The sequence below is a fragment of the Danio rerio genome, chromosome 8, assembly GCF_049306965.1.
Source record: "Danio rerio strain Tuebingen ecotype United States chromosome 8, GRCz12tu, whole genome shotgun sequence".
Classification (NCBI taxonomy): Eukaryota; Metazoa; Chordata; class Actinopteri; order Cypriniformes; family Danionidae; genus Danio; species Danio rerio.
The window spans coordinates 44,288,113-44,300,405 of record NC_133183.1 but is presented as its reverse complement, the minus strand read 5'-3'; the positions used below and the strand labels follow the sequence as shown (position 1 = coordinate 44,300,405).

Genomic DNA, 12,293 nt, shown 5'->3' with positions numbered 1-12,293 from the left:
CCAACGAACTTCAATTCACTTACCTTACCACTTCACTTACAATCACTTCACTTACCTGTTTTACTGCACTATTGTAAATAAATTTGCCCTTTAAGGCTTCACTCATAGATCTGTCTTGTGCTTCTCTGCCGTGTGCTTCTTCACCATCTCACAATATTTATATTACTGAGCCCCCTAATATGAAGTCTTAAAAATGTCCTTGATGATAACCAATCAGCAAGAAGTGTTCCCTCTTTTAGAGCTGATTGGCTGTAATTTGTGATGTGTCATGTTTTGTAGCTTTACATTTTAGGACTTTTTTTTTTTCGTTTTGTGCATTTTACTCCACTTCTTGGTTGTGTTGCGGTCATCCCATGACAAGAATTCTAACTCTGCCACTAATAAAAGGTTTCACAGCTCCTTCCAGAGTTCTGTTTGTAAACCTTTAATTGCTATCTGCCAAATGTCCATTTACATTTGAGAGCCTGCATTGAGATGACTCTGTGACTCATAGTGACTCTGTGTGAGTTCTGCTCCTCCTTGCAGTGGATATGTTTTGTTTTTTGGGGGGGCTGGTAGTTTTATATTCTTTTCTGTTATTTTTTTTTTTTTTTTGGGTGGAGTTGAATCATAACATTGTGCTGTAGCTGTAGACCAGCCAGTTACTGATGCTAATGAATTTGCAACAGATTGATTTTTTGTCCCTCTGGATAGAAGATGAAAAAAAAAGGTAACACTTTAGAATAACTATCCATTATTAGTAGTTAATAGTCCATTAATAAACTGTTAGTTAATGGGTTATAAATGACTTAAAGTTAACTTAAAATTAGTTTGTTAAGTGTGAGTTAATATATTAGTTAAGTATTAGTTAATGGTTAATGTATGTTATTGGGACGTTATTCTAAAGTTGGAACTATTCCTCATCTACTAACAATTAATAAATGAAGAATAGTTGCAACTTTAGAATAACGTCCCAATAACATAAATAAACTATTAACTGATACTTAAGTATTTAGTAAGTAATTTACTAACAGCTTGTTCATGATCTATTACTAATGTATTTGGCATAGTTATAAATCATTAAAATACAGTTAAGAAGGAGAGAGGAGATTCAATCTTAGCTAAAGTATGAGAAGAATGAAGGACAAATGATTTCATAGTTGTTGCATGAATTGTATGGTTGCACAAGTTCTTCTGTTGCCCTTCAATCAAGCAATGTTTCTTTTTCAAAAAACGAAAGAAGAAAGTAGCCTTGTTAGACATATCCTTGGCCCTGCTGAAACCAGTGGATGAAGTTAAGCATCAACATGAGTGAGTTGCAAGAATTGCTGAAGCAGCAACAACACTTGAACCAACTGACTCAGTGTGTGGTTCACATTTTATATTTCCATCCTTCAAAATCATCCCGACCAGCAGTTCTTTCTCTGGAACAGAAAGATAAGGTGATTTCAATAGCTTACGGTAGCTGAGGTATTAGACCCACTGAGTGCAATATATCAACTACAGTTCTATGAAGCTGGAGAGTCTTGTGCTCAAGTCGACCAGAAGTTTCAGGAATACCTACATGGTAGTCTACATGGATAATATCCCATTCAGCTATTAGTTTGGAGCTATTGTAAGAAATATTCTAAGCCAGGGGTTCTCAAACTCTGTCCTGGAGATCCGGTGTCCTGCAGATTTTAGCTCCAACTTGCCTCAACACACCTGCAAGGATGTTTTTAGATAGCCTAGTAAGAGCTTGATTAGCTAGCCCAGGTGTGTCTGATTGGGGTTTGAGCTGAAATCTGCAGGATACCAGACCACCACGATCCAGATTGAGAACCCCTTTTCTAAGTCTACTGTGATTTTTTTTTTTTTTTTGGCAATGGAATCATCTGGTGGAGCACCAGGGAAATGCTTTATCAAATAGTGGATTCAAATCTGGATGGTGGATTCAATTGTTATTGCAATTATGAAGTCTGAGGTGTCGACAGAACTACAATAGCTGCATGGGCACCCGGCAGTACAGTGTACCACCCAATTGGTGTGGCAGTTACGCTACTGACCAGGGGTGCCTTGAGATATTACTCATTGAAGCCAAGCATGTGAGTGTGCTAAGTGCAGTTTGCCCCTGTTAGGTTTATGGGACATCTGTTATTAAATTAAATCCGAGCATTAGATTTCACCAGGTTGGAGCACTTAAGCTCCAGTTTGGAGATAGAGAATGTGTTAAACAAGTCTGACATTTTCACCAAATACACTCCGCCAGGGACCAACAAGCCAAGACGGTGACCCATGTCCAGGTAAGAGATTTGGTGTGCCAGCTCACATTTATTAAGATCAAGTCAGAAACTTCAGCTTTTATTCAGAAAGTTTGGCATTTTTACGAAGTTAAGAAGTCACATACTACCCAATGCCACCCTTGTAGAAATGGGCTGTGCAAATGATTTCATTGTAAGCTACTCAAGATTTTGCATACAATTTCAGTGGCAAAGAAACGGGATTGGTCCTCCTGTTTTCCTCACCTACTGGGAAATGTCTTCACTTTAAATGTCTTCATCACACTACAGGGAAACGTCAGTATTTCTTGATGTTTTGGGCTGGAACCAAGGCTTAGAGAAGCCTCAGGCAAGTAGTGTGCACTAATAAGTCTTCCTAAAACATCAGGATTGATTATGGGTGGAATATGTACTCGTGAACATATGGTGGGTATGGCTGATCTCTGGATGGCAATGGATGATGTATAGGTACGGTCATCACTACTGAGGGAGGGTCAGTTAATATATCTCTGTGATTGTGCATAAGAGGCCGACATAAAATCCACGACTCAGAGGTGAACTGGATCTTAAGAACCCCAAGGGAAGGACTATAGTGTACACAATTGTTGAACATGTTCAATCAGCAAGGAGTGTTCCCTGGAGTGTACAGCTGGCTAGCTGTAGTCTGTGATGCCACATTTCATATCCATTCCACTTACCAGCACATTACAAGAAGAAACTTCCACTTGGCATAGGAGGTGATAACATGTTTTTTTTTTTTTTTTTTACTGAAATACATAACATCCACAAACAAATGTAGGTTCACCGAATATAACTGCCTTTGGATTATTGAAATTAATTTAAATGTTATTTTTATTAAGACAACTTCAATGATTCACATGAACTTAAAGTGAAATTTACATCTTCAAACCGGTGTGAGCCAGTTAGATTGTGCCATGCAAATATGCTTGAGCATATGACAGCCAAACGTGTTTATGCAACACTGGAAAAGTAATGTGACTGGCTGTTGTCCTCAGTGACACATTAACACTGACATGTTCTGCACTGTAAATTAACCGTGAAGTGTGCAGCCATGTAGGGTGCAACAAACTTCACATGTAAATATCATCCCAGGTGATCGCGGTGAAGAGGTAGAGTGAGGTGACTCCTCCCTTATGCTTTCACCACTTCAGCACACCCCACAGGTTTTCAATTGGATTAAGATCTGGGCACTGTGACGGCCAATGTAAGGACCTTGATTTTGTGACTGCTGAACCATTTTTGTGTAGATTTTTCCAATTGTTTTGGATAATCATCCAACTGAAAGAACCATCTTTAGCTTTCTAGCAGAAGCCATCTATTACCGGGTGTCAAGGGCTTGAAGACAAGAGGTTGGATCCAAATGCAATTGTTAATGAAAAAGATTGTTTGTGCAGGCAAAAACAAGTGAGGTCAATAAACAAGAACTCAGGTGTCATGAAGGGCATTGAAAAATGCAAAAACAAAGCGATGATCAAAGTATAAAAAGTTACAAAACAATCATCAAAACATAACTAGAAAAACTAAAACCAGGACGACACTCACTGAAACCATGTACAGACAAACAAAGACTCCGCCTTGACTGTATAAATTGTCCAAAACGATTGATGATGACGATAATCAGCTGTGTGTAATTAATGGTGACTGGTTTGTGCAAAGGCATGCTGGGATATAGTTTCTAAATGACACGTGGTATGCCAACGATCTTTTTCAGGAACAGATTGCTGGATATGTGACAGTAGAAAAACTACAAACAGGACGACACTCACTGAAACCATATGTACTGACAAAGACTCCGCCTTTACTGGTATGTGCAATGTGTATAAATAGTCCAAACAATTGATGATGATGATATTCAGCTGTGTGTGATTAATGGTGGCTGGTTTGTGCAAAGGCATGCTAGGATATGTAGTTCCGGAATGACTTGTAGTATGCCAGTGATCTTTTAGGAACAGATTGCTGGTTATGTGACACTATCAGGTTTTGATTTAAAATGTCCTTGTATTTCAAAGCATTCATAATGCCATGCACCTTTAAGTTTCCCAGGGCCTTTGAAAAAGAAACAGCATCACAGATCCTTCACCATACTTCACAGTGAGGTGCTTTTCTGCATACCCTCTTAGATTGTCTGTTACCAAATAGCTCTATTTTAGTCTCGTCTGACTAAAGCTCATGATCCCAGTTGAAGTACCAGTAACGCTTAGCAAACTTCAGATGTTTATGTTGGTGAGAAAAGCCTTTTTTTCATTTCCTTTTAAATGTATTAATGATTCCTATGATTGTGGATATGGGCAAGTTCAGATGAGCAGCTATTTTTTGTAGCTATTCCCTAACTTATGTAAGTTGACACACATCTGCCTTACTAAAGATCTTTACCCCAGAGAAACAGGAAGTCATAAATTACTAATTAAGACTTCCTAGATACTCTGACCAACTTTAAACACTACAGAGAAATGATACAAAAATGCCTCAATATTAGGACTAGGGGTGCCAATGAATGTGGAATAGGTGGTTTTATTTAGGCTTTTCAACATTTTTCAGTCTTAACTGCGTTTTAAATGGCACACTATGCACTCATGCACTATGTACTTATGCACTTACACTCACCACAGCATAGTGTATGTATGTAGTGTTGTCCCAAATGGAGTACTAATGTTTTTTTTTTACTAAGCGGAAATTCAAATCATTTCCCTGATGACGTTTGACGGTTGCCAAATCAGTGAAATAAATGACCAAACTATCAAATATTACCTGCCATGAGTATAGTCGTATTCACCATAGGGAGGCGCTATAATCACTCTTGTAGGAGAATTTCGCTTTCACCATGCAAAATAAATAAAGTAATTTAACATGTGCGCCCAATAGCTCCACTCCTTCCGCTACGTAAGCAAACCTGCGTGAAGTGTCCATCATTCCACACTTCATTTTAGCGGCTGAATAAGTGCATCATGCGGGTAATTAAAGTGCACTTATTATTTTAGTTTTAAGTGTGAACGCCCTACTTACACTATTTATACTACAAAATGGCATATAATAGTGCATAAGTATGCGATTTGGGACACAGCTTAAGATTATGCTTTTGCAATAAAAATAGCTTTAAACACATCTTAAACTGGGGTGACATTAATTTTAGAGGGCACTGTATCTGTAGCTGTTACATTCTTAGTAGTAAGAGCCATTAATCCATGATTGATGCATTGACTGCATGTATTTTGCACAAAAATTAGACCGTGCTAATGTTGAGTTATTAACAAAATGAACAGTGTTGGCAACATTGCATTGTTTTTTTTTTTGTTTTTTTTTTGGTCTGTGTTATGAGCTGTCAAACAGCAAGTGAATGTGTAAATAAATAGAAAATTGTGGTGTGTTGCAAAAAATTAGCGTCTTGTGTTTTATTGATGAAGTCACTCGTGACTAGTCAATGTCGACTCGACTTTAATAACATAAGAGTTGAGTTTAAAAAATCCATAGTCGCTCAACCCCTAAGCTGGAGCAGGTCAACAGGATATGAATTGTGGAGTACAAATTCATGGGGGGGTCTTTGATGCATGTGTCAGAAGTTACAAATACCACATGAGATCTACCTCTACCTGTTCTGGCAAATCTTCATGTTGGCCTTTGTCAATAGGCGTTCTGTGACTTCCCATCCAAAACTAATTAAAACAAAGGAGTTTCCAGACAGCAGTTGCTATGAACTAGCATGTGTTGTAATACTAAAAATGTTTTACTAAATAATAAACTTCTGTTGATTTTCATAAAGGACTGTTGCACATCTATTAAATTCAAACTATTAAATGAAGCTGTTACGTTCTATATTTAACACACACAAGCAACATTATTGCATATTTGAGCACTGATGCATTTCAACATTTGGGACTAAACTGAAAGGTCTTATCTCATTATGTCATTCTTCTCACTACAGTTCTTGCTACACTCTAGATTTAAGAAAAAGCCAGCTTCGTGCAGCAGCTCCGTGTGTGAATCTGTTGTAAGGTTTTATCGAGTCCAGTTTTTCTACAGGCACTAATCTAACGGAAAAGATCATTTCTGGCACAGGCCCTCTGTGCTCCCTAAGAAGCTTAGCTTGAAACATTGACTCTTGGAATGGTTTCGCTTGTAATCCGCGTCATCAGATATTCCAGACCATGAAAAAAGATCAAGCTTTTGTTTAGTCTGTGGGATAGAAACTGATGCATGGCAAAACTATGCCAGCAGGTGAAATGAAACTCACATCAGAATATATATATATATATATATATATATATATATATATATATATATATATATATATATATAATTTGTCACCTTCAAGTTGTCCAAAACCTTTGAGATTCTTTTGTTAAGTTATTCTAATATTCTGAAGAACTTTTGAAAACCTATAACCATTTCCATTGTAGGCAGATACAAAACTAGGAAAGTCAACCATTAAAGGTTTCAAGCTTTCTTCAAATTATAATTTTTTGAATTTAACAGTACAAAGAATCTCATAAAGGTAAACAAGTAAATGGTAATCAAAAGTAGATTTCATTTTTGGGTGATTATCCTTTTAACACTAGCATTACATCAAATCCATTAAACTATTAGCATTCAGATATCTCTTACACCATTAAAATTGAATTCACTTGATTTTAATCAGTTATTGTAATGAGCTGATATTTCTCTGAACTGTATGAATTGTACCCAATCAACCAGCAGGTGGCATACTTTGAAAGAATAATATGAATATGGCTAAAGGGTGATCAAAAGAATCAGCACACAAAGAGGATAATGGACTAGACCATGTGCCATTTGAATGTCATCAGACTATGAGGACATGAATGTCATCATCAAGGCAGTGAGTACCTGAGTTCAAGGCTATAATCCATGCTGTGCTCTGTATACATACACTCACAACGATCTGTAGGGTTTACAAACAAAACAAATCCAATGAGAGTGCTGAAAAAGGTCAGGGGACATAACTGCCCAGACATTGTGTATCAAATAACCCTGCCACTACAACTGAGGAAAGCAGAAGAACAACCTGACTGCACAAGAATTTGAACCTTAAAACATGTCAGTTAAAAACAGGACAAATTAAGCTACAGTTAATACATGAAAAACTGACAGTTTAGGCTGCTGGTGGTGTAATGGAGTGGATGTTTCTTGGCACTCATTGAACCAACTGAGCACAATTTAAACTCTGCAATCAACCAGAGTATTGTTGCTGTTCGTGTCCATCCCTTTATGAGGTGCAGACAATTATAACTTTATGATATCTTGAGTCAATTTACAGAAGATTCTCTGGAGTCACTGTTATCAGTAGCAACAGTGAGAGAGGGCGAAGGATGAGCTGATTGGTATTCTGTCCGTTGTGCAGATGCACTGCAGTTTTCCTCAGCTCGCGCAGCACTCTGCCTGTCAGCTGATGCTCTAAATGACCCCGTGCACACGCTAATATGGGTTTGTGCACAAGGGAATTCCTTTCAATGATAGTTCCTCTGGGACTCCAGCTAACCTCGTGGATGCTGCTGCATAGCCACATGCACACTAACAATACCCAAATAGGCCCTACTGCAAATAATATGCTTCTTACATATATACATTCAGCTATCCCCATGAGCTAATCAGATTCAGTATGTTAAGTCTACATACATGTGTGTACTTTAATTTAGCTCTTTATATTTCATATATGCAATTTCATGCTGTCTCAGTTTTCAATACAAATCTGGGGGCAGTGAAGCTGGCTGACCAAGCAGGGTTTCTGAGAGGAAAAGTAGCCTATGCTTTAGCATAATATTTAAGGTAATGTATTAATGAAATAATATTTTCATGCAATATTATATTTATATGCAAACAACTGTATGCAATAAATGATTTTAACAAAAAATTTCATACTTTAAATATATTGAATATCGCATGCTCAAACTCTAATGTGACCGCAGCTTTAAGATGATTAGACATTAATGAAGCGAGCGATTGCTCCATGTTTAAAATTTTTGGCAAGAGAGGTCATGTTTTGATCCTCGATTGTTCTCACATTGTCAAGTGATGCGATTTTGCAGGTCAGAGTTCACCAAGCTTGAACTTTGCACCGCAGCAACCTGCGAAACTTGACGCATGACCCAGAGTTTGCGGTCTGACACATTCGGGTGCGTATGAATAGAAGTCTATGGAAGGAAAAGCCCAGTGTGACCATAGCTTTAGTCTGCATAGCAGGAGTGACCAACCCTTTTCCTGGAGATCTACCTTCCAGCAGATTTCAGTGGCAACCCAAACACACCTCCCTGTAATTGTCAAGGGCTATTCAAGTACTAATTAATTGCATCAGGTGTGTTTAATTAGGGTTGAAGCTAAACAGGGTTGAGGCTTTGGCTTGACAATGCATGCAATCTTTTTGTAAAGTGTGAGATGGTACCTTGCTGAAATTGCATAAAATCACATACGATTTATCAAAGTACCATCTTTGGGCCAAATATATTGCAGATGTTGGAAAAGATGCCATGTGCCAAGACAGCATCAACAATCCATGCTTGTCAAATGACACTAGGTGAGTTGAGTCAACCGGAAGAACAGGACTTTGAAGACATTCAAGACATCCCTCTACAATTGCCACAGGTGACCCAATAAACAAGTTACCATTGAGGGGGACAATTGTTATGAGAATACATGAACTGTACAACATTGAAATGGCTATCAAATGAATCAGTTAACAAAAGACATTTTTGTTGCCCTTACTGATGAGACCACTGAATATCAGTATATGTCAATCGGAATTGTCAAGATAATAAAAATGAAGAATCTGTTTCCTTAAACTGTTTTCTTTTTTTTATTTCAACACTGCACATTTACAAATAAGGGTTCTAAATCATCTGTTCTGCATTTACTGGAACTGCCTGCTGTATTTGATATGCTGAATCATCAGATACTACTGTACGTTCTTCATTTAATGTGCATTACAGGAACCTTGCTCTGCTGGTTTGAGCAGATCATTCAGTATTGCCTGGAGAGGAAAGGTGTCCAAAGCTAATGAGATGGTCACATGAGCAATCAGCAATCTGTTGTCGGTCTTCTTCTATTTTTTATTAACACCACATCCTTGGGATCATCATCCCATCACAATGTTTCTCATATCATTATTATGCCTACGACACAGCTCTGTCTTTCATTTCATCCAGATGACCCAATGGTAGCTGCAAGGAACTCTGAAAAAAAGAAAAATCTGGAAAAAAGGGACTTCACGTTTTTCCTGCAACTCCACACATTAAACACAGTTTCTCAATCCAACTGGGATCATCTACTAATTCCCCATGTGATTAAGTAAGGAACCTTACGGTAATCCTGGTTCATTAGCTGTCCTTCAAAGAGCACATTGCTAACAAAGCTCAATCATGCAGGGTTGCACTTTTTAACATCAAAAAATTGCTCTGTCTCACAGATCATGCTGCAAGATTTCAAAGCTGGACTATTGCAATGCCCTTCTAGCTGGACTCCCATTGCACCCTTTAACAGATTATCCAGAACACTGCAGCTTGTCTGGTCTTCAATGAGCCCAAGAGAGCCTTTATCTCTCTGCATTGGTTACTGGTTGAGGCTCGTATTAAGTCCAAACCATTGATGCTTGCTTACAGAACAGACACTGGCACTGCACGTTTTTCCTTCACCTGCTACTGAAAATCTACATCCTCTTCAAGAGCCTCTGGACGGTAAGTGGGCGCCACCTTGTGGTACCATCACATAGAGGTTATAAGTCACTTTTCAGAACTTTTCAATCAACATTCCATGTTGGGGAAATGATCTTCCTTTTCCCACACAAACTGCTGACTCACTAGTAACATTCAAGCAACAACTAAATACCCCACTCTACTGCAATCACTAAAACCCCTGTGGACAACACCAGAACTTCCGCTTTTGTCCACCCACAACACCACAACACAACCTCACTTATGCAATTTCTGAGTGTGCGTCACATAGGTGAGTGGGCTTAACAAACCACTTAAAGAAAACACATTCTTTAATTTCTCAGTCATTCTCATTCTTTAATTTCTTTTTTAACCGACAGTAGCACCAGTTTTGCACATTTGTGGAAAAAGAAAAACACTCTAGCACTTAATTAGTAACAGTTCCTTTTTATGATTAGCACTTTTTGTGAGTATTTACTCTTCTCATTGGACTGCCGAATGCCTCCTCAGTTGTAAGTCTGCTAAATGACAAAGTAATATTTGCTTTTGTTTATAATATGCTTATCTTTATTATATTTACTTGTGTTATATTTATTTATTGTATGCCTTTTACATGCACATGAACTTTAATGACCTCCTCATCTTAATTTGTACGGTTTAATATGTAGTTGGCCCATTCTTTGCAACAAAGCTGTTCTGGGACAGCTTTCCATATGGCAATGAGTTTATGGGAATTTATTTATCATTATTCTACAAGCTAATTTGTGTAGTCAGGCACTGAGTGTTGTTGGAAGAGAAAGTGAGGCTTACAGTCTCCACTCTAAGAGCTTTGTGCAGACCAATAAGTTCCTCCACTTTAAACTCGGACCTGGTCGGCCGTTGGAAGATCATTCCAATATGCTCTCTACACACTTTTCTTCACGCAATCTAAAGGCCACACAAAGTTAGGAAGTCTGTATTGACCATTCAGAAAGATGGCAACATATTTTTAACATATACAAATTTACATTGCTTATCACTTCTTGGATAAGTTGCTGTTATAGAGTTGAGTTGTAATCCCGCTTAACAATTGACTGCAGATTATTCAGTAATGAAATTTCTTTGATGGACAGGTGGTCACCTATCACATTATCACATTCAAATCCACTGAGCTCCTGAAAGTGACCCATTCTTTTACTAAATTTTGTAGAAGCTATATGCAATGTATGGAAGGGTGTTCCAAAACGTTTGGCAATATAGTTTATATGTAGTGTTCATTTATTTAAACTGTTCACAAGGTAGTGAGGAGGGCAACCAGCAAGAAGGAAACTCAATCTACCAAAACACATTTTCGCAAAGTGATGTTTTCAATAGGGAGAAGTGATAGTGAGGTGAAGAGTTACAGTACACCATATACACAACCTCTCTTCCATCCAGCAGATTATGATTGCGGTGCTGAGAGGATTTCTGGACAAAATGGATTACAACATTTTGTTTTTCCTTTTTTTTTTGTCCCTCTCTCTTTCCCAAAACTGCTTAAATGATTTTGTAAGAGAGAGAGAGAGAGAGAGAGAGAGAGAGAGAGAGAGAGAGAGAGAGAAAGAGAGAGGGAACGAGAGAGTCAATTTAAATGCCCTAAAGCAAAGAGATCAGGTTTTAGGCTTCTGTGATGTTTGGATTTTGATGCTCTGGAGTCACAGATAACGCATGTCAGCTTGGCAGTAATCTACACCAGATGTGTGTGTAGAATAGCGAGACACCATCCTTATACTACAGATTTTTGTTCCCTCTGAAAATAAAGACAAGTAATAATAGTAATAAAGTTAAAATATTAATAATTCAGATGCTCTTCTAAATTTCCTTGTTCTGCCTGATGGAAATTTCATAGTTGAACTCTCAGTGCAATGCTTTAAGCTTCACAGCATGAAATGAATTTAAAAACCTGATTTATTAAAGACCAGTTTCACCTACTTCACCTACTTTTCCACCTCCCCATTACATGACTACATAAATTCTAAGCAAACTTCAGTCTGTTATTTTTTTATTTCAGTCAGATTCATATATTTATGTATTTGGCATACTTGTACAAATGTTTTGAAAATACATGTCCATTTTTAATCTGTGTATTACTATGCTGTTGTAAAGAAACTATTGTGCTTGACATACAGGGGTTGCACAATAAAACTGAAACATTGGAGACAGAAAGTCTTTGTGATGTATCAAGAACCACAGAATCCAATGTCAGCACAACACCAAAAAGGATGAATAACTTCCAACAGGAGTAACTCTGGATGAAAAAGAAAGCCGTCTCAATGAAATGTCTGGGTGCTAACCCCGGATTGTATCCAAAAACATAAAACCACAGCTGCCCAACTCACTGTACCACTCCTGTTTCCACCAA

At 37.8% G+C, this 12,293-nt stretch overlaps 1 long non-coding RNA gene across 1 annotated transcript; it reads left to right on the top strand.

The window, feature by feature from the left end:
• The first annotated feature begins 8,612 nt into the window (after nucleotides 1–8,612).
• LOC141375527 (uncharacterized) lies at nucleotides 8,613–12,089 on the top strand. Its single transcript, XR_012383935.1, has 4 exons — nucleotides 8,613–8,849; nucleotides 9,194–9,294; nucleotides 9,410–9,551; nucleotides 9,670–12,089. It is a non-coding gene; the product is annotated as an uncharacterized lncRNA (long non-coding RNA).
• The last annotated feature ends 204 nt before the right edge of the window (nucleotides 12,090–12,293 follow it).